This window comes from Hipposideros armiger, unplaced genomic scaffold (assembly GCF_001890085.2).
Source record: "Hipposideros armiger isolate ML-2016 unplaced genomic scaffold, ASM189008v1 scaffold_14, whole genome shotgun sequence".
NCBI lineage: Eukaryota > Metazoa > Chordata > Mammalia > Chiroptera > Hipposideridae > Hipposideros > Hipposideros armiger.
In genome coordinates this window covers 3,280,398-3,303,977 of record NW_017731364.1, presented here as the reverse complement: position 1 = coordinate 3,303,977, position 23,580 = coordinate 3,280,398, and the positions used below count along the sequence as shown (strand labels likewise).

At 38.7% G+C, this 23,580-nt stretch overlaps 1 protein-coding gene across 7 annotated transcripts in view; it reads right to left on the bottom strand.

Annotated features, from left to right (window-relative positions):
• The window catches only part of MAP3K13 (mitogen-activated protein kinase kinase kinase 13), a 135,083-nt gene that overhangs the window by 61,463 nt on the left and 50,040 nt on the right, over positions 1-23,580 (bottom strand). Inside the window, exons 1-2 of one of the 7 annotated variants that reach the window (XM_019623716.1) lie at positions 21,017-21,228; positions 18,613-18,685 (exon numbers count right to left, since the gene is read on the bottom strand). The exons of 5 other annotated variants lie outside the window; for them this stretch is intronic. The gene's annotated coding sequence lies outside the window, so the exon portion shown is untranslated. Of the gene's footprint in view, positions 1-18,612; positions 18,686-21,016; positions 21,259-23,580 lie in introns of those variants that run through there. One more of the 7 variants, XM_019623703.1, reaches the window with a different exon arrangement.

The following is a 23,580-nucleotide window of genomic DNA, read 5'->3' as shown; positions in this document are numbered from 1 at the left end:
TTAAAGATGGTTCACAAATTTGGACCAGAAATTTCTGCAGATCAAATTAAAGAGATAGACAGTTAATTATTAAAGTAAGATAAAAACATACCCATTCTCCAGGAGCAGCAGTTTTTACTTGTACTAAAGCCTGAGAGGACCTTCTTCCACTAATCTGCACAAAATTGTAAGACAGCCTCAACAATACCCTCACAGCAAACAGAGCAGCATCTTGCCCAGGAGAGTTTTTAGAATACCTCTCTATACTTGGGTAAGATTCCCAAGTATTCCGGAAAAGTAACACTTATAGTAAGAGAGTCCATGTAAACAGCTCTTTGAAAGTGGTTCAATCCAAAAGGGCAAGGACTACAGCTTCTTCAGAAAATCTCCCCTGACCAGTACTTATCACACTCGAGCTTTCACAAGTGTTGAATAGCTAAGAATTATAGGCTCCATTGGCAAGAACCTGACATACAAATATCCTGGGTTTTCCTCTAAGAGGCAGAGCAGTAAGCTTTAACCATCAACCAAGGAAAGGAAAGAGCCAACACTCTCTTATGAAAATTCAGTAACCTGACCAGAATTTGTGCCTCAAAACCTAGTTTCCACACAGAGGAGGGCCAAGAAAAAGACGCCTGACCATGTGGTTACATATTTTTCATTTTAACGCATAATATTCTTCACATTCTGATGAAACTTAACTTTTCCCAATGTTTTTATAAATATTTTTATACAGAGCCCTTTGCAAATAGCATCAATTATTTTAAAAAGAGGGAAGCAATTTAATAGTTAATACCTCTGCTGCTTTACTGAAGTAAATAGTGAGTGGTGGGGTAGTTAGTCACCATCTGGGCTGTAAATTGTAATCCTGCTACATGGTAATGGATGGAGGGCTGATCCATGAAGCTCCCCGAGGAGAATCCATCTATCAGTGCAGCCATCCATAGCGGGACTGAAGAACAGGGCAGCTCTGAGTTCAGACCAGGGACAGTGCAAACTCTCAGGCACCCTCTGCCCCCTCCTTCCTGCAAACTCCATACTACATTTCTGAATTCAGGAAATTTTAGGGAAAATTCTCATACTTTAAATATTAAGGCAATTAAAGGGGAATTTAGGATTTGAGAAGCTCTGGGGAGAAAAAAAAAAAAGTCGTGAAGTGGGAGAGAACAAACAATAGGTTCAGTGCTGTTTCACCTATTTTTAGTGTTTTGAAAAGTAAAAGGTGACATTATTTATCATAGAATAAAAACCGAGGAGTTGACCTAGCAAGAAGCTGTGTGATTCTGCATGCATGTGCTTGTCTAAACTTGCGCAGCCCCAGGCAGTGCCCTAGTGGCTGGTTAGCCTCCTCTGTCTCTTACTGCAAGCTAAGGGCTTAACTGCGTTGGACTATTTCTTCCAAATATAATCATTGCAAGGATGGCATAAGCAGGTAACAACAAAGAAAAACAGTGCCAAGAATTGAGTTTATAAAAATAATCAGAAAATTACGAGCTGAAAGCAAAACTTACAGTTAGGATACTTTCTGAGGTCTTACATTAAGCCTTACAGGGAGCCTGACATTGTTCTTAGAAAGAGAATATGCATTAGAAGTGCTAAAACAACTGTTTTGTCTTGTTTTTTGGTGTGCTGCTTAAAGCTTGAACCTGACACATCTAAGATAGTCAAGGATTTTTATAGACATTCTCACATCAGTTCTCAGCCATCTCATCAGGTTTGCTACCGAAATTGCAAGACTACATCTAAAAACTCCCATTTCTGTGAGGAAGGTGGTTGCTTATCAGATATTTTCTTTTCAGCTCACTCACTGATTCAACAAATGCTTCATTAATCACCTAGGGTGCTGGTTCCGCGTTAAGCAGAAAGGACGATGCAAAGAAGAAGAAGTGGACCCCCACTCTGGAGGAGCTCACACTCTATTAGAGGGGAAACATACAAATGAATGGTCACTGTGTGGCATGAGAAGCTCTCTAGGGGAGATGGGGGACACAGTTTTGAAGTAGAAAGAAGGGGAAATTGCTGTCCAGGATGACTAGGGAAGGGGTATAAGGGGTATCAGTCAGAGGAAGACCCTGCACAAATACAGGTGTGAAAGAAATCATGTGGTTATTTGGGGAGAAGGAAACATGTCAGCAGGGCTGATAGGAGGTGATAAGAGATGGAAAAGATAGGCCTGAAAAGGCAGATCAGAGGATTTTTTTTTTCTCCTATGGACAGAGAAGTGTGGTGAGGTGAAGGGAAGTGACATGATTAGGTCTGAAAGATGATCCTGTTTAAGGGTAGAAGATGGATGGATGGAGGATGGGGAAAAGCTAGTATAGAGAGAATGGAAAGAATCAGAGAGACGTTTAGAAGACAGAATTGACAGGCTATAGTGGCTGACTGAATGTGGTGGTGAGAGAGTTTTCCAGTGGAGGTGACTAGATGCTGTCACTGACCAATGCAGGAAATCCAGAATAGGTGCCGGTTAGGGAGCAGCAGCGAGGAAGGAACAAGTTAGGGTTTATACTTCCAATACTCTATCAGGCAAGGCAGTTGGAAACGGAATAAGGAAGTAGCTAAACTGAAACTGGGACAAAGGGCTACTTAGTGTTGGGGAGACAAATACGAGGGGAAAGTTTCACATAATTATTATACTCACATCAGGAGAGTTATAAATTTTATGGACTCACTTTATCCTTACCTTGGTCATCCATATTATTCTTTTCTCCACGGTTATTTTATCATTTTCCTTTGTCTCTTTCAGAACCCTTCTGAATCTACCACCCAGCTCCCCACACCACATACCCAGACACACATGAATAATCTCCCATCCTTGCCTCAGCCCAAGAGTATTCCTGTCTTCAAAACTCTCTCTCTTCCATGAGCCAGTTTTTGAGACTCCTCAAAAAATCAGGAATGGCTAAAGTTTGCAACCGTGAACACAGATAACAAACTAATTCTATCATTTAAGGCCACATCCATATTCCCATTAGCTATTTATACCTTCATTTTGTTTCATTTCTTTATTCAAAATTTGTCTTCTGAATAGAACACTTCACTACTTCTGAGTTCTAATCACCATCAACAATTAGGACCGTCTCATGTGGCCACTGTTCCATGGGCCTTTCAGAGCAGCTACTATTTCCATGAATATCAGAGTATATCTGCATTAACCCTGAGAGCTTAGGCCCCCCAGAAAAAATGATTTTGATTGTACGTAATCCAAAATGGATAGAAATAATTGCACAGATAGAAGAAGGAAGTCAGTGCTAAAACTCAACAGACCTTTCCTGAGTGCCTGCTGCATGCCAGGTGTTGTACAGTGCTTCTTAGAAGCCATATGGGGATATAAAGGTGTAAAGATGGTATCTTCTTTATCTTGTGGCATGCCTTACATATTTCATAGTTTAGAAAAAGGTCCCTGTTCCTTAGAACTCAAGTCTAATAGGGGAGATAACCACAAACACAAATGAAGGCAGGCCATGATACATGCTTATAATAGAGGTACAATGCGCATTGGGATCATAAGCAATAGATTAAGCTGTCTGCTTTTGGGAAACAAGTCTGGTCATCTATCTTTACAAGGATACGAGGCCAAAAGTTTGAAATTTAGAGAAAAAAAAATCTTTCTTGCTGATGCATCTGAAATAAATATTTTTATATCTACAACTGAAGAGACATGAGGGCTAGCCCACTGGATCACAGGCTCAGACCTGCTGGGTCTCCTTTCTAAAGCTCTTGGTTATTTCTCAGAACAGGTAGCATCGCTTGTCAGCTCTTCATTCCACACCATTTCCAGTGCTCCTTCGTCCCCCGCCCCCCGCCCCCTGTCTGTCCACACACCTCAAAACCCTCTCAAGAGTCATCAGCCTCTCCCATCACAGCCAGTGGTATGGCCTCCCCTTCACCACCCGCCACAGGACAAGGGCCGACCCTACAGCTTCCAGTGAGTAATTTCACAGGTCAAAGAGGATGCAGACTCCCTTTAAGTGCAGTCCTTCCAGAAGGAAGGCAGAGGCCAAGCGACCTTTCAAAGTCCCCCTGGCATATGGGCAGGCTGTCCTGTCTCATCCACATTTCCACTGACAGGCTTGGGACCGAAGCCTGACAGGAGTGTCAAAAAGCCCCTGGCTCCAGTCCACTCTACAACCCTCATGTCAGGCAGAAAAACGTGTTTTTGTATCTTTTTTTCTTTTTTTTTTTTTTGCCACAGGACTTCTGAGGTATACTATAAGAATCAGACTGATGACTTCTCCCTCTTTCCCCCTCTAAAAGGAAAGCAAAGAAAAAAGTGTCTTGTTTAAAGCAGGGAGTTTCTCGTGAAGTTTTAAGGAGATGTTCGTGCATAATTAAAAAGAGATATTTAGATTTTCTCCATCAAAGTCAAAATAAGCTTATCTATAATACAACATAAACATTTGCTATGCTAAAATATGCTGCACATTAAAGCATTTACTCGTATATACTGCATAACAGCATTTAATACTACTCGACATTTATGACTTCAGTAATTTTGCAGTTTAATGGTTTGGAAATAAACTACCAGGGGTCCCAGCTGTGTCATAAATTAGTTGTTTGGCCTTGGGCAAGTCACCTAACCTTGATGGGCCTCAATTTCCTCATCTAAAAACTGAAGGAATTGGACTAGAATGGTCTCTAAAGTCCCTTTTTGTGATTAAAAAAAAATTATGTGAATACAAGGAATCAGAAGCATCTGACAGTGAAAAAGGATATCTCAAGATCAATGAGCTCTCCCATCATGGGAAATGTTCAACCTATCAGAGAAATGATAAGACTCCTGCTTTGGTAAAGAGGATTGGACCAAATGACCTCGCCGACTCTCAGGTGTAAGAGTCTCTCATCTTACAGATTAGTTCTGGAGACCATAAAACAAATAGAGAAAGAAGTTAATTTAACAGTAAAGGGGGGAGGGGAATGCCATCTTCTAGGTACAGTAAATGTTTGCTGTTACATTAGCAGAGCAATGACAGGTATAGCAAGTCAATGAGTAGCTAATAGGGACTGTTTGTCTTGGGCCAGGTTGAGAGGTGGTGTAAATAACTCTGCAAACACAACACCCAGCAACGAACTAAATGCCTTCAGTCACTCCAAAGTGAGCATATGGGGTTTCATCACATTAAGCCTTCTGACTGCCAGTCAGAAAAACTAAGAGGAGGGGGGAGGAATGTCGCCGTCGGTTTTCATTTGTTTGGGGGCATCCAGACACTTCCTATACTGGGGTGCCCCATTGGCCTGTGTTCTTAGGACATACATCAGGAGAATGCAAATAATAATAGTAATCACTGTGTTATCTTACATTTACATACTGGGTTACCAAAGTAATTTCATATATTTTAAATCTCATCTGAGCCTCAGAATAGCCATGTGAGGTGGGCTAAACAAGTATAACTGACCCTTCTCAGAGGAAAGTTGAGGCTTACCACAGTTTAGTAACATTCCCTTTCCTCAACAATAGGAAACTGATCAAATCCTTATTATATCACTTTCAACTCCCTGAAATGCTTTTTGTCACAGAGGTCAGATAGGATATATCTATCCATTTATGATTTCAGTATATTTGCATATATTCAGGAAATAGCAGAGGGATATAATAGTGTTATGGACTTTCAGGAAATACCTTTCAAAAAGGAAACCAATGACAATCTTGAATTGTAATGGTATTATGAAAATCAAAATTAGAAATAGATATTGAATTAGAAATGCCTGCTGCATCTGAGAACTAATAAAGGGGACCAAAAAAAACTATATAACAAACCAAACCCAACTGAAGCTGTAATCCAGGAACATGATTCCAGAAACATGTAATGGTTATGCTTAGTATACTAGGAAGAAAGAGAGAAAAGCAAAGTACTTGAAATAGGTGATAAAGATATCAAGAAATAAAGATCTTTCTACAGGAATTACATTTAAAAAACTAAATTTAGATTGATCAAGAATTAAGCAAAAGAATTATATGCCAACTATAGCCATGTTCAAATAAAGGTTTTGGTATAAAGTAAGCATGTAAAAGCTTTAAGCCTTAGGGAAAAAAAATGCCAGTATCTTTTAAGGCACCTATTATGCTTATATTTTTTGTATACTTTATCTCAATTAATCTTTATACCTTTATGGAGGTCAATATTATCATCATTTTATAAGTGAGGAAACTGAGGCTCAAAGAGGTTAAATAATTTGTCCAAATTTACAGTTAGTAGATGGCTTCTTAGGTCCATCTGATTTCAAACTAGGTCCTTTTAGAAAGTTACCTCTCCTTAGAAAAGGCATATCTAAATTTTGCAGTTATATTTAGTTACCAAAAACATGAGATATAAAAAAATAACAAAATACCTTTTCATCTTTCCTAATGATTGGTAGGTTGGAAATTCTTTGAGACGTTGTAATTTAACTCACTCATCCTAGTGCCATGAGCTTTAGAATCAGAAGAATTGGGTATGAATCCTGGAATCCTGACTTAAGCAGCTACATGATCTGGGGGTAAACCCTTGAACTCCTTTAGGCCATCATCCAAAATATTAGTCTTTCATTCTATACATTTATGAAATACAATTATTGGATGCTATGCTAGGCATCCCAGGGATAGAAAAGTACACAAGATATGGTTCTCCATCCTCAGGGTTTATTCTCATTAAATCAATTTAGTTCCATCAAAATCACCTTCTACATTCTTGAAAGCATCCCTTAGGCTTCTACTCCAAGCAAGCAGGTGTGAAGGGACAAGTGCCCAGAGGGACACAGGATAAATGGAGAGTTCTAACACTGACGCTGTAGATGAGAGGATTACTGGAAATAATTCTTCAAACCTTGTAGCCAGTTAGGCTACACATCACATTTCTAGTCTCTGTGTTACTGCTCAAGAAGTAAGCATATCTGGTTTATATTTATCAACCCTGTACTTCTCTGTACATCTGCTTCCCTGACCCCATCTCCCATGGTCCCTTCCCTTCAAAACTTTCCCATTGTATCCTCCTGTTTCATCTTCAAAATCTTGGCCGAACGCTCCCTCAACCTCCTTGAATGAATGGACTTTTCTCTCTCTTTTTCTCCTAGCTCACCATCACCACATCCAACTAATCACCAAAATCCTGTGGATATTTTCTTGTCAGGGAAAACTGTCAAAGACTGAAACAGGCAAGAAAGATTACTGAGTATCCTTGCCTAGGGCACCGTTCCCAGTTTATGAGGGGTTTTCCTTGTTTTTGAGGTATTTACAACTCTAGTAATGCAACTGATTGCTGTCCACAGAAATGCAAATGAATTGTATCCGGTGGAATGTAAATGATTATTAATGCCCTATAGATATTGACCAGTTTTGCCGCTAATTACACATTGATTTCAGCATTCCCTATTGCTTACATATATATGTGTGTTCTTTGAATCTTCCTTCTAACATCTTACTGGTTCCCTCATTAATTAATGAGTTAGACAAAATATTTGACACATAGTCATTTTGTGTGTATGAGTCATTATTTTACTCTTTAAAAAGTACCCTTTAACATTCTGAATATCTCTTCAATTTGTACACTTCTCCCCATTGCAATAACCTTTTCTAGCATAGGTCATCATCAAATTTGCCTAGATTATTTTAACAAGCCCCTAATTTTATCCTTGTCTCTAGACTCTCCATCCTATCCCATTCTCTCCACAGCCAGAGTGCTTTTTCTAACATGTAATTCTGAACATACAACTCAAGGTTGTACAATCTCCTGCTCCTAGAATAAAGTCCAACCCTCTCTGTGTGATTTGCGTCTCTCGCCTCATGTTTGATGCAGTCCTGCAATTCACCAGCCAGACTCTGTTCACGTCTCTGAATTCACTGCTGTCTCCCTCACCTCTGGAATCGAGCATGTGCAGTCCTCTTTGCATACCACACACTCTGTGCACCTCTTTCCCCCAGCTCTTGCTTGTTCTCTAGAGTTTGTGTCTGTTATCACTTCCTTCAGGAAGCATTTCTGGATTCCTCAAGTCTGGGTGAGAAGCTCCACTGATGTCCTCCTCCAGCTGCCTGTATTCCTTCACCCCCACTCCCCTAAGAGCATATAGCACCGCATTATAATTGCTCTTTAACTATCTCCTCTACTAGGCTGTAAATTCTGAGAGGACAGTGCCATGACGGGGTTGCCCCCACCATATGCATCGCACAGCATCCATATAGTAGTCTCTCAAGAGCATAGTCTGAAAGCTGAGTTCTCTGCATGGTCCCCGGGCCATAATTAAAACTTGCCTATACCAATCCTCCTCAAGGACCATGACCTACCCTACCCCTCCCCTACAAAAAAAGCACAGGTTATCCTCAAATAGAATGTACTTCAGTCTGTTTGGGCTTTCATTTTACAGAGTTAGAGTGAAATATTCAACTCATCTGCTTTTTAAATGTGAACAGTTCCATAAAATGGCCATTCCTAGGAGAGATGAAAGAGGGTTTTGTTTTACTTTCTCTGTGATGGGGAAAAGGGAATGGGAGCAGAAAAAAGTGGGAGAAGGAAACAAGGCCAGAATCATGAGAAATGGCTACATACAGTACACGTGATGGGTTCTTGCTATTGCCCAACCATTCTTTTTTTTTTTTTTTAATCTCCTACTAAATTTTTTTTTACCCAGGCAGCATGAAGTTTTAGGATAAATGTTGAAAATAGCAGCTTTGTAATAAGGCATAGAAGCAGTACATTATAGGTTTATGGTACTTTCTTTAAATTCTATAGTATTTTACATTCTTTTTCTTTTTCTTTTTTATTACCTGATATTTCTTCAGGTCCTGTGTTTATGATTTATTCTTAACAAACAAAACCCTGACTTCATCATTCAGCCTCAAAAAGGAATGAGAGTCTGACACATGTTACCACATGGGTGAACCTTGAAGACATTATGCGAAGTGAAAGAAGCCAGTCACAGAAGGACAAGTATTGTATGAGTTCATTAATACATGAGGTACCTAGAATAGTCAGATTCATAGAGACAGAGAGTAAAATGTTAATTGCCAGGGACGGGGAGAGGGCAAATGGGGAGTTATTCTTCAGTGGGCACAGCAGTTCAGTTTGGGAACATGAAAGTTCTGGAGATGGATGGTGGTGATGCCTGCACAACAATAGAAACGTACATAATGCCACTGAAGTACATGCTTAAAAATGCTTAAAATTGGGCTGGCCGAGTGGCACGTTGGTTAGAAGTTGGCTTGGGACGCCAGCTCTGAGCAGCAGGGCCCTGGTTTGGATCCCACATGAGGGCCAGTGACATTGCCCTCTACAGCTAAGATGGTGAATAACAGGTCAGCCTGGAGCTGGGTTGCCTTGAGTCGCCGGCGACTGCATAGGTTGCAGTGGAGCTGGCCAGCAGCAGGCATGAGCTTTCGTGAGCTGCCATCCAATGGCTGGTGAGTGACTGCCTCACCCAGGAAGAGAACAATAATATTATCAACATGGGCGAGTGAAGCGACGTCCTCCACAATTAGAATGAAGAACAAAAGGACAGCAACTTGTCTGTTCCCCTTCCCCAATTCCCCAATGCTGTTCCCTCCCCCAATTCCCCAATAAAATCTTTTTTTTAAAAATGCTTAAAATTGTAAATTTTATGTTATGTATATTTTATCAAAATTTTAAAAAGAATGGAAAAATCCTGTTTATTAGCCTTGGAACTGCAGTAACTGGCAGCTTCTGGTAGGAACTCTGGACAGGCTGGGTTGTGTAGAACAGTGCTGCTGATAAAATTGGGAGAAAGGGAAAAAATCTGAATGTGAAGTGATTTACAAGAAACTTATTAGTTAAAGCTGAAGGCTGAAAACATTCACAAGAATAAAATCCTGCTCTGTATTTAGGAACAATAAAGTATTCTCTCACGATTGTCTATAAGAACCCCCATTCTTAAGAAAAATGTTGTCTTTTCTATGAAATCTTACCCAAGTACGGAAGCAGTATAGGGGTGGAGAGAAGACTCTGGACTCTGGAGGCAGGCTCTCTGAAACCGAATGCTGGCTTCATTGTGAGGAGCCTACCTTCTTTGTGCTTGGGTTTCATCTGGGAATCAGGGACAATAATAACAACGCCTACCTCATAGAGTTGTGAGGTTTCAATATATAAAGTGTCTCGTACAGAGTAAGCACAATAGAGATGTTAGCTCGTATTCTTGCCCTTCACACGCACATCTAATGCAGTGATGCTCACAGTGTGCTCGGAGCACTCCTAAGGATCCCAGAGATCCTTTAGGGGGCCTGTGACATCAGAACTGTTTTCATAATAAGACATTATTTTCTTTTTTCACTCACACTCTCTCACACATATATGGTGGTATTTCCCAGTGGCTACTATATGCCATTTAATATTATAATAGATTGAAAGCAGAGGCAGAGATGAGAATCCAGCTACCATCTAATCTATTAAGTCACACACTAAAGAGACTTGCAAAAATCTCTGCTCCTGATGCCACCTTCCTCACCTAAAATTTGGAGGTTTGGGAACTATAGTTATTTTTCATTAAAAAGTTCTTTATGGTAATGTGCCATGGTCTATTAAAAAATAAATTAATAGTATTTAAATTTTTCTCAGTTTTAGTGTCTACTGTGGCAAATGTAGAGGATACATCTCATATAAACAAAAGCCTTTTGGAGTCCTTAGTAATTTTTTCTTGGTCCTGAGACCAAAAAGTTTAAGAACTATCCTATTATATTATAGCGCATGTGTCAATCTCTCCAAGCTGACTGGGAATGTTTGTGGACATGAACACTATTTTACTTATTTCTTCCTCTTTTTTTTTTTTTTAATTTCCCAGGTTATCGACTGACAGCCTTTTTTTACAAGGTAGACAATCAATAAAAGAAATGAAGCTAACATACAGTAGCAACTGCAATTTACTCAGGGTTTAGTATATGTTATACCCTGTCCTCAGCCTTTCATTTAACCCTCACTAGGTTCTAGAATTACTCCCACTATATACATATGGGTGATGGAGTCATTAAATAACCCACCTAAGGCATAGATAGTTAATCAATAGCAATGCCAGTCCTCAGCTCTCATCTTATTTTAGAAGTCAAGCTCTTAGCCATGTCAAAAGAGTGGGAAAATGCAGAGCAACTAGAAAAGCTATGATTAGGCAAGACAAATTATTTGCAAAGCATGATTCCAGTAGAATCTATCAAATAAGAACCTAGTTTACTTTTTTTTTTTTAATTGGGGAATTGGGGGATGGGGAACAGACAAGTTGCTGTCCTTTTTGTTCTTCAGTCTAGTTGTGGAGGACGTTGCTTCATTGGCCCAAGTTGGCACCATCATTGCGCTCTTCCTGGGCGAGGCAGATCAGTCGCCAGCTTCTGGACGGCGGCTCACGCTGGCTGCTGGCTACACAGGGTAGCCTATGGCAACCCACTGCCACAGGTGCTGCAGCCTACGCCCCCGGCGACTCATGGCAGCCTAGCTCCAGGTTGAGCTGTTGTTCAGCATCTTAGCTGTGGAGGGCAGTGTCACTGGCCCTCATATGTGGGATCCGAACCGGGGCCCTCTGGCATCCCAAGCCAGTTCTTAACCAGCGCGCCACTCAGCCAGCCCAGGATTAATGTTTTTAAACTGCTAATGCATCTTTTTTTGGTAGAAGAGAGGGAAAAAAATAATCAAGTTATAGCTCATCAAAAGAAATCCTCACTGAATAGGGCCACGTTTTGTGGAGGTGGGTTAGCTAGCCAGGATGCTTAGACCTAGTCATGGCTGGTGGGGGTGGGGTGGCCAATATGGGTGGGTCAACTGAGAAACAAAAATAGAGGAAAAAAGTTGTTTTTCCCCCTCCTCTTGCTATTTAGACACACTCTAAAAGAATCTATGATTAAAGTACCTGAAAAAATTCTTATTGAGTAGTTTCTCATAAACTATACTTTATGAATCATTATACATACAAAAACAGGAGACTCTGAAGAATCTGCTTGGTAAAAAGTATCAAAGAAACTTTTTTTTTTTTACTTTTTCAGTTTCCTATGAAAATATACAGCAATGAAAGAATATGTCTTAAAACAAAGCCCCAAAGCTTAGTTTCTGCGTCTTTGGCAAATCCCTAGCTGCAACCACCTAGGAATAAACCAGAAGAGATTTCTCTTAGACGATGGAAGCCTCGAGACTACAGATTCCTCACCCGGAATCTTCAAGTACAGCACACAGTCTATTCCAACGCATAATATTCTCCAGAATAAAGACATTTCTGGGTACAAGCCATCTGCATTTCAGGGGAATCACAATGGCGGTTTCATACTGTTCACGAGCTTGGCGAACTGTTTTCATAAGAAGACATTATTTTCTTTTTTTACCTGAATAGGTACTCCCTTGGACTGACCCTTTTCTCCTTACCCTTGGGGCCCTTTGGCATTAATAATGAGGTCCTCTTGGTCATTCCTCTTTATTTTCCAGACTTGGTCCAAGGATATCAGAATTTGGGTGACTAGTAGTCCTTTGTTTTTAAAAATATTCCGTGGCCTTTCAAATAGCAGGAAAAAGACAAAGCCTATTTATAAAACAATCTGTGACCAAAGCAGTTTGACTCTAAGAAAAGCCAGTATCAAAGGCATAAAATTCACTGAAAGGAAATCCTTATCAATGTAGATAACCTTTGGATCAAAGGAGAGCAGGTGATGGCGAGGGAGTGCTGTTTCAATGTGTTATGGCAGAAGCCCTGACTGGGGAAAAGAAAACATAAAGGATTATGTGATTGTTTGTCTTTCTCAAAGAATTCTACTCTGGTCTCCAGGTCTCTGAGAATACTTATGGATTAGATTAGGGCCTCGCTTTGATCATTAACACAAGCAGTATAAAGCAAATGTTCAGTTATTTTTGATTAGACAAACAGATGGAAGGAGCTCTGTTCAAAAATGGCCAGAAATAGGAGGGGGAGGATGAAGAGGCGGGGAGAGAGAACCTGGCAAAGCAGAGAAATTTCTTTTCACATTGGCTCTTGATCCTAGCAGCTGTGATATCAGGTGGGTATTTCCCAGGAGTTTCTATGCTTAGCAAAGGTTTTAAATGAGTCTAATTTAGGTCTAGAAAGTAGTGACCAGCAATATCCAAAGGTATGCTGCATCTGTTTCTTCTTAGTCTGCGTGTGTACTTGAATTTGTTATGTGAGAGGAGATAATTGGTGAGTAATTAGTAAAATGCTTAATCTCACTTTAATCAAAAGAGTATTTTCCCTGGAAAAAGCAATCATGGCTTTGTATTTTGGTGGGCTTGATCTCCCTAGTCTCAATTATTCACGCCTGCAGATAGCCTAATGTGTCCCATTAAAGGCAGGCGGGCCAGCTACTAGAAATGCAGGCGCAGTGCCTCAGGGGTAATAAGACGCCTCGGTGGGCTGATTTTGCAAATTGAGCCCTCTTTTGTAAAAGCTACTGTGACAGCCCTCCTTGGGACTCTAAAAGAGTCTTTTTCGGTCTGGGTCCCAGATCCACTTTCTTTGGTTTAAGGTGGAAACTGCTGGCTGCCACCTGCCTGAACCCATGAACCATCAGCTCAGCCACAGTCTCCCTGGGCTCTGCCTCCCTTTTCTTCTATCTCCTTTCTCCAGTGCTTTGTCTTTGGCTATTTCCTAAGCCCTTCACCCTCGGAATCTAGAATTTCACTAACATGTCCTCCTATGTAGTACTGCTCAATTCTACTATTACCGCCGGCCCAGGAATTCACAATACAAATTAGCACATTGAAGACAAATACTATCTGTCAGTGGGAAGTCCTATATTGTTTTTCTTTAAAAAAATTCTTAAACAATTGAAATTGCACAGTTACTACACATTCTCTTAGGATTGCGTAGCAATTGCAATATATGATTACTTTTTGCAAGATGTTTTTACCACACTGCTACACATATAAGTATTATTATTAAATGGAACTATATAAAATTATTATAGATGTTAGGACTAGCATTAGCCCTCTCTGCTTGACTGTTACACAAATAAAAAAGAATATAAGACAAATTCTAGACTGATAAACAATGAAAATGAAGTTTTCTGTTTTGTAATTTTTAAAATTTATCTTTTTACTCTTACAGAACCTACAAATTCAAAACACCAATTCATCAACCGAAATTCCGAAAAGAATAATTTTCAAAATCTAGTAACTCTCATACAATTTAGCAAAATCTCATTGTTTCAAAGACTGGTTATACCGTTTATGGATTTTATGAGCCTTCATTTTCTTATTTGCTGCAATTTTTCCCTTTTCTCTAACTCATGCTTCAGCCTAAGTTGGAGAATGATAGGAGGTAGTGAGAGATGAACAGAAAAAGCCAATATGATGAATTTTGTTTCTTACGAACCCTAATAAAACCCAAAGGAAAAGATCAAGGAAAAAGCTACAACACACAACAATACTGAGGTTATTAGACTATCTGTTCCCACATCCCCTATGAGCCCAGACCGCCAAATCAGTAGTCTAATGAAAACTCTCTCTTAACTACAAAGAACAATGGCCAAGACAGATGACATTTATAATGGGCATGCCTAAAGATGGCAAGGTCAGATCTCATCAGAACTCTATTCCCTGCTTATGAGGAAGTTCCTGGGCAAACCTGAAAGTGATTTAACCTTTCTATGTCTCACTCAGATATCTCCACCTGAAATACTTCTGACACGTGCTGCCTCCTCACCTGTAGCAGCACCCCGCGGGGGGTTAAACTCCTTCAAAGGTACTCTGAAAAAATGGGAGATTTTAACCAGATTGTCTTAGAAATTGCCACTTACCTATTGGATCTCAGTAATAACCACATTCCAAGAATCCTACCATGTTAGAGTTAGAAAGGATATTTGAGATCAATAAAAACAATTTCTTCATCTCATATGTTAAAACCAAAGATGAGGAAAAATTTTTAAAAGCTGAGAGAATTATCTTGCCATGAATGACCTGAGACTGCCACATGGGCCTTTTAGTCTTTAGTCCTATCTTTTTCCTATGGCATCACTGTGCCTTACAGCAGGTAAATAGACAACTTGTTGATTTTATACATTCTTCATATAAGTTATCTTCTAGATAAAGAAAAAAGGGAGGAATATGGTTACATAACAGAACTTCATTATTAAAAACTTTATTATACACCAAAGGTTCGATTCACCCTCTCCACAGTGATGCATGTGACTCTCCTATTAAAATGTTAAAAGCAAAAAAACATGTCTCCTATATTGTCTGCACTGGTGGTTCTCTGCCCAAGTCATCTGGGAACTGGACACACCCCTCTCATAACAATCACTCACTCTGCAGAGATTTTCAATGGTGACATTATGGACACACAGGCACACACACATCCACACACATACTCAGAAGGATCTATCCTGATAGGGCTGCAAGCAAGTCTGAAAGTCTCTCAAGCACCACCCCTGCTTTGGCCTCTGCCCAGTGGAAAAAATCACTAATCCAAAAAAATGGTGTCACAATAAACAAATGTTTATGGAATATCTACTCTGTGCCAAGCACGAGGTAAAATGTAGTAAACAAAAAGTTGATACTAAATATTCACTTTGAGTTTTAGTACTTAGAAGATGCTCTTTATATACACAAAGTGTCTGACTTGGTCAACCACGGCCCCTTGGTCTAACGGTTCCTTACTTTGAGGAATCGATTATCTTCACAAAGACCACACAATGAAAAAGTCCCTTTTTTACTTTACCCCATCCCCCCAATTCCCCAATAAAAATCTTTAAAAAAATAAAAATAAAAAAAATAAACATAATTTACTTATTCAATGTTTGTCTTCCCCAATAAAATAAGCCCCCAAGAGGACAAGAATTTATGTCTGTTTTTTCCACTGCTGGGTAACCAATATCTAGAAAAACAAAGTACACGCTCAATAAATACAGAGGGTGCAAAAAATGTACACCCTTTTGAGAAAGGAAAACATGTATTAAAATTGTAATACTCAGTATATACCAATAACAAAAGGTGAATACAAGTCATGTGTATACATTTTTTTGGCACCCCCGGTATTTGCTGATTAAATGAACACTTCTACACCTCCCAATTCTATTTGATATATCCTCTTTTCCATCATGATCACCCCACTATTCCCTACAATCATTCTTGCATGCCCTCCATATTGGCCCTCCATCTTCTTAGAATTTTTTCTTCCAGCTACATCTAGGCAGAATATAGTCAGCCTGGGCTCCATGATTAGCTATCACATGATAATCTTCATTTACTCCTACCCTCTTATCTTCTACTGCACCTGCTATGCCAACACTTATCCTTATATTAGCCCCACCATCCAACTCATCTTACTCTTTGTCCAGTCCACAGCATTGCTAGAAGAGATCTTAGATTCATGCTGGACTGGACCAATAACAACTCCTGGTAGAACTCAGAGCTCATAATCCATGGTACACAGAAGAAAGAGAATGAACTTAAGAATTAGAGCTGGTTTTGAAAATTGGGTATGAACGTGCATTACCTGGTGTCTTTGGCTGAGTCAGCCACCTTTCTGAGCCTGTATTCTCATCTGTAAAATGGGAGTAATAATATGTACTTCACATCATTAAGATTATATTTTAAATAAAATAATGTATGTGAAAGCTCCTAGCAGATTTATAGGTGTGTAGAAGTTGCTTAAATGTTCGTTCTTTCTCTTCCTTTAATTTAATATATTTCACTAACCTCCAGTGATCCCCTCTCTCTTTAAAAGTGACCACACTATATTTCTGAAGCTGATGTTGAATAATAATGTATGTCAAGTATAATTATATATACATACAGTCACGGGATGTGGAATAGAGTGTGGGAATGGAGTCAATGGAATTGTAATAGGTAAGTATGATATCGGGGGTGGGAGGGTAGTAGATGGGGGAGGGGAGTTGTTTCTATGCGAAGGGTGAAAAGGATAACTATTGCATTGCTCTGTACACCTGAAACTAACAATAAAAAAATTAAAAATAAAAAAAATAATAAATACAACCCTCCCAAAATTTGTAAAAAAAAAAGTGACTAACTCCTACTTAGCAAGAAAATCCATGCTTTCTGGTATGAATCTTCTTAATTTTCCTCTCTTCCCTCCTTTCCATATCAGAATCCTATGTCTTCACTCATCCTCTCTCTCCTGATTCAGAAGTCGTGTCCCTCTTCTTTTCTAAGACTAGCTCTCAGTCCATGCCAATAGTTTTCAGCTCTCACTGCATATTAGAATCATGTGGGGAGCTTTTAAAAATGCAGATGTCTGGGCCCCATCACCGATTAATTAAATATGGATCTCTGGAGGTAGGAGCATGCAACAGTATTTTTTTTAAAGTTCCCTGGTAGGATGCCAAGACAATTCAATGAGGGGAAACAACAGTTTTTTCAACAAATATTGCTGGAACTGGATATCCTCCTTCAAAAGAATGAAATTGAACCCATGCACAAATATGAACTCAAAATGGATCACAGACTTAAATATAAGACCTAAAACTATAAAACTCCTACAGAAGAAAACATAGGAATGAATCTTCATAATCTTGGGTTAGGCAAAGCCTTCTTAGATATGACACCAAAAGCACAAGCGACAAAAGAAAAAAATGAACTTCATCAAAATAAAAAATTTTGTGCTGAGAACGACATCAAGAAAGTAAAAAGACAACCCAGCGAATGAAAAAATATATTTGCAAGCCATATATTTGATAAAGAACTTGTATCCAGAACACATAAAGAACACTTAAGCTCAAAAATAAAAAGATAAACAACCTAATTTTTAAAATGGGCAAATGATTTGACTAGACACTTCTTCAGAGAAGAAACACAGGTAGCCAGTAAACACATGAAAAGATGCTCAACATCATCAGCCATTAGGGAAATGAAAACAAAAGCCACAAACAAATACTACTTCAAACTCACTAAAATGGCTCTCATCAAAAAGAAAAATAATAAGTGTTGGAGAGGTTGTAGAGAAATATAAACCCTCATACATTGCTGGTGGGAATGTAAAATGGTGCAGCTGCTTTTGGAAAACAGTTTGGCATTTCCTGAAAATGTTAAACATATAGTTATCATATGACCCAGCAATTCCATTGCTAGGTATATAATCAAGAGAAATGAAAACATGTTCACACAAAGACTTTTTCACAAATTTACATGGCAGCATTATTCATAATAGCCAAAAAGTAGAAACAACTCAAATGTCCATCAATTGATGAATGGATAAATAAAATGTGGTATATTTGTAAAATGGAATATTATTTAGTAATAAAATAAATGAAGCACTGATATGTTCTACATAGGTGACCTTTGGAAATTCATACTAAGCAAAAGAAACTAGTCACAAAAAATCATATCTATGATTTCATTTATATGAAACGATCAGAATAGGCAAATCTATGTATAGAGAAAAGTAGATGATTAGTGGTTGCCTAGGGCTGGGGGCTTGAGGGGAAATGAGGAGTGGCTGCTAATATGTATGGGGTTTCTTTCTGCAATAATGAAAATGTTCTAAAATGGATTGTGGTGATGGTTGAACAACTCTAGATATACTAAAAACCAATGATGAGGGGGGAGGGGGGAGGGGGAGGGAGGAAGAGAGAGAGAGAGAGAGAGAGAGAGAGAGAGAGAGAGAGAGAGAGAGAGAGAGAGAGAGTGTTCCCCAGGTAATTCTAATCTTAAAGTCTATTTACAGAGACCAATTTCTGAACTACAACACAATATATGTCATATGGTAGCTTACCTTCTAGATTCCTTAGGGGTAAAGATGGCATCTTCTAAATGTTTCTCTCCCCCATATCCTTAAGAAATAATACCTAACAGAGCAAGGAGTGTGATATCTTTAATTTTTTTTTAAAGTAAAAGAGTATTCTTAAGAAATGTTGTTTATTTCAACTAAAATTACAAGAATCAGGCCAGCACCTGGCAGAATTGGTCATCTTGGCTATTTCAATTCATTTGAACTCCCCAAGCAACTAATTCAGTTGTAGCTCGTAGAGAGAGGGTAGGTCGACAATGCAAACCAAACTGACCGGTTCTGCCATCCAACGTATAATTGTTCCGTCATATACCAGTGGATGTGGCCTCTGGCCCTTAGGAACCATTCTTTTGACAGTTCCCCAGGACATGGCTCTGGTTTGGCTGACTTTGTTTACTAAATAAATTAATTCCTACTTCTGGAGTAGCTTCAATTTTTAAACAGAAAGCCATCTATTGACAGTCACTGATACACAGGATTTTATTGTTTGATATTAAACAATTAAGAGTTATTGTTTTTTTTTCCCTACAAGTACACTATACATGAAAATAAATATAATCTAGAATACAGCCACTAGGAGTGGAGAGAGAGAGGGAGTTTCTATAGCCACTCTGTGCCTTAAAGAGGCAGGTTTACTTTACCAAGTCCAAAGAGCAGACTGTATTTCTTTCATGGAAATAAAGCTCTCTCGGCAATATGGACATAAAAAACAGTCTGATGAACATTTCTTAAGGTGAATTTGATTATTAAGCCCATTTTTTAAAAAACCCTAAGAATTCAGTGTTTTGACCTGACAGTGTGATCTGGTAAACTTCAGTAAATTAAAATAGCTTTGAAATTGCTACCTTTTAAAAGTCTCTGAAGGTACACACACACACACACACACACACACACACACACAAATGCTGAAATGAGTCCAGATGTTTACAAATATAGGGAACTGTGTCATTTGTTAACCCAGCAAATAACAAATAGCAAAATATGAAACCATAGTTGTCTGAATATAGGATAAAAACCTGGTTTAGACTCAGGCAGAAGTTTTCCCTTCTATAACTCTAGTGAGCTCACATCCACTCAGAAAAGTGACATGTGTGAGGGCAATGTCAAGATGAGAAACAAAAGAAAATTCTAAATCCTCGAGTAATTTTGAAATGCAATGAGTTTACAGTTGGAAGATTCATTAGTAAGAAAATTCAAAAGATAGCATTAGAGCCATAATTAGAGCCTTGTTTCATGAGAAAAGATTATAATATGAAATTCTTGAAACTTAAGTATACAAGGTAAACATGATAAGGGTGGATGATAAGAAATAACAGACATTTTGCTTTCTCTCTCACTGAAAAGAACAACCAGGTACAGGCTGCCAACTAGAACATAAATTGTTCAAAGTAAGGCAGTTGGAAAATGCTATTCTATTATTTGGGTTGAGGAGCTGCCCAGGGGCAGAACATGTCACAATGTCATATCCCTCTTCTTTACTGGAATCAAGCAGAGCCTTAGAAAACAAATTCAGTCACACACACTCACTAATTGTTAAAACTCCAAGCAAGCTATCAAACCAACTTAATAATACATGGAACATATCAGAACTTTGCCATGTTTCCCAAACACTCTGAAATAAACTATTTTCAGTATCTTAGCAAAATACTCATGTGCATTTCTACACAATCTGATGGAAATATATTGAGAAACCACTTCTTTGTTTTCATAAGGGAATATAAAAAATATCAGAATTTAAGGCTAATTCCCCTTTTGCTTCTGGAGCAGGCTTTTAAGTTTTTTAAACTATAAATAAAAGGTACAGAGTGACATAAAAAGCTACAAAGATGTATACATACAGCATTACAGCTCCCATTATAAAAGCTTTTGCAAAAAATGGTTGGATAAGTATTCATCTTCCCCAAATTGCAGCCCCAAGATATTGATTGTCACACAATTATGAAACAAAGGCAAGGTGAAGGGTGAGACACAGAAAGGAAGGCAAGTGCTCAGCAGGACAGAACCTGCTCCTTCTAGCTGGCCCGGCTTTCCCCAGCACCTTTCTAGTATCAGTTCCGGTTTCCTCTAATACAGTCTCTGTCATCTCTCAGAGAAATGAATCCCCCTTTACGGAAAGCCAAGCCAGCACCCAGAGGTAACGTGCAGAGCCGTAAAGGAAAAATGTCCACGTCTAGCAGGCAGACAAGCACGGGAAAACCAGCTGTCAGCTTCGGAGGCTCCTTAGCTGTAACGGGGTTTCAGGTTTCTGTCTCTGTCTGTCTGTCTCTCCCACCTTGTCTCCCTCAATAATATCAGCTTTCTAATCACCTCAAATCACAAATAGATTTTCCATCTGTCCTTGCGAAATACATGCTGATGAAACAGAAAAAAAATAGAGTGCGGTACTCACAACAATGAAGAATTCCTACACATGCAGTTCCATTTTCTTGCTTTAAAAAGATGGAAGGTTTAATTTAAAACCTTGCAGAATTAGAAAAATAAGGGGGAGGGGGATTCCACCCACACAATCCTCCAGCCCACCGCAAAGGAGCCCGAAGGCTTGCTGACGTCACAGATTCATGAATGGATGTAAATTGGGCTGGTTTAGGATTCCGCACTGACTTCGCTGTGGTGTGTGCCATGAAAAAGAAAGGGCGGGTCCAGAGCAGTTCTGGCCAATAGGCTTCAGGCAGTCATGGCCTGCCTCCTTTTAGAAGGAATCTGGTCACAGAATAAACAGAGCCCGCCAATCAGGCGTCTGCCACGGCCTTAAAACAGACTGGCAGCTTGAGGAGAGTGAGTGAGTGAGTGAGTGAGTGAGTGAGTGAGTGAGTGAGTGTGTGTGTGTGTGTGTGTGTGTGTGTGTGTGTGTGTTGAAAACATTATTGCTATTGAATATTGAATGAGGGAATCAAAAGAGAATTTCAGTGGAATCAATGCTACTAAAAATGTAATATAGAAGAATGACAATCTGTTATTCGTTATAAGTATTTTCTTTAATCCTTTTCTTGCTGTGCAGCCATGTGCATGATGTGAGGTGATTAAAAAAAAAAAACCCAAGTCAGGGAAATAGTTTCTAAAATTGGTGACTTGTGGACATGTATGCCCTGTACCCCAACACTCATCAAAACAAAATAGTAAGGAAATAACCTAGTGATTAGGGAAATATAAATATATAAGACAATATTACATAAATGTAATTGTTTTGTAGAACAATATCATCTTGCCAACCTTTGTGATGCATCAAGAGTGGGTGTGGAAGAGTAACTTATTGCTACCTTTAAATAAGGTAGAACATTTCCTCATTGGTTTATTAAACTTCTGACATTCAACTAAGACACAGCTCCCAAAGAACTCTTAATGAATCTTAGAGCAAATTTTGATTTTAATAAGATCCCTTCTTATGAACAGCAAAAACAACTGTATTAAATTCACCCAAATGCTCATGGCATTTTTTAAATTAAAATAAGCTTTAACAGCTTTATTAAAGTATAGTTGGTATACAAAGAACTGCACATATTTAATGTGTACAATTTGATGAGTTTGGAGCTATGCAAACATCTGTGATTACTATCACCATAGTCAAGGTAGTAGACATATCCAACATCACTCAGAGTTTCCTGGTGTTCCTTTGTGGGGTTTTTGTTGTTTTTGGTTTTTGTGATAAGAACACTTAACATGAGATCTACCCTCTTAGCAAATTTTGAAGTACACAATACAATACTGTCTTACTAACTATAGGCACTATGTTTACAGCCTATCTCTAGAGCTTATTCATCTAGCACAAGTGAAACGATAACCATTGAATAACAACTCCCCACTTAACAATTTCCCTCTCCCTCCAGCCACTGGCAACCACTATTGTGTTCTCTGCTTCTATGAGTTTGACTATTTTAGATATTGTATAAGTGGACTCATGCAGTATTTGTCTTTTTATGGCTGACTTATTATTTCACTTAGCATAATGTCTTCCAGTTTCATCCATGTTGTCACAAATGGCAGGATTTCCCTCTTTTTAAAGGCTGACTAATATTCCTTTGTATTATATACCACATTTTCTTTATCCATTCATCTGTGATTGGACACTTGGGTTATTTCCATATCTTAGTTATTGTGAATAGTGCTATAATGGGAGTCAAGGTATCTCTTCAAGATCCTGAATTCAATTCTTTTGGATACATACCTAGAAGTGGGATAGCTGGATCATATGGTTATGCTTCTATTTTTAATTTTATGAGGCAGCTCTCTATACCATTTTCCATAGCTGTTGCACCATTTTACATTCCCACCAACCTTGCCAACAAGGGTTCCAATTTCTCCACAACCTTGCCAACACTTAATTTTATTTTTTTAATAATAGCCAACCTAAGAAATATAAGGTGATATCTCATTGTAGTTTTGATTTGCATTTTCCTGACAATTAATGACATTGGGCATCTTTTCATATACCTGTTGGCCATTTGTATGTCTTCTTTGTTGACATGTCTATTCAAGTCTTTTGCCCATCCTTGACATTGCTCTTGGCAATGATTTCTTGGATATGACACCAAAAACACAAGCAAGAAAACCAAAAATAGACAAGTGGGACTACAGTAAACTAAAAAGTGTCTGCACAACAAAGTAAATAATCAACAGAATGAAAAGGCAACTATGAAATGGGAGAAAATATTTGCAAACCATACATCTGATAGGGGTTAATTTCCAAAATATATAAGGAACTCATACAATTCAATAGCACAAACACAAATAACTCGTGACATTTCTTTACTATTTAAAAAACTTTCAAAGTTACACAAAAGTGGAGAGTAATATAATGTACTGCCCCAGGCACCCCATCATTTTGCTTCACAATTACTAATACGGATTACAACTTTTTTGAACTTGGGAAATGGCCTTAAATCCTTGAAACTGGAACAATAATGGTTAATATAAGGCCTCAGTAATGAGGTATCCAGTGACCAGGAACATTCTGAA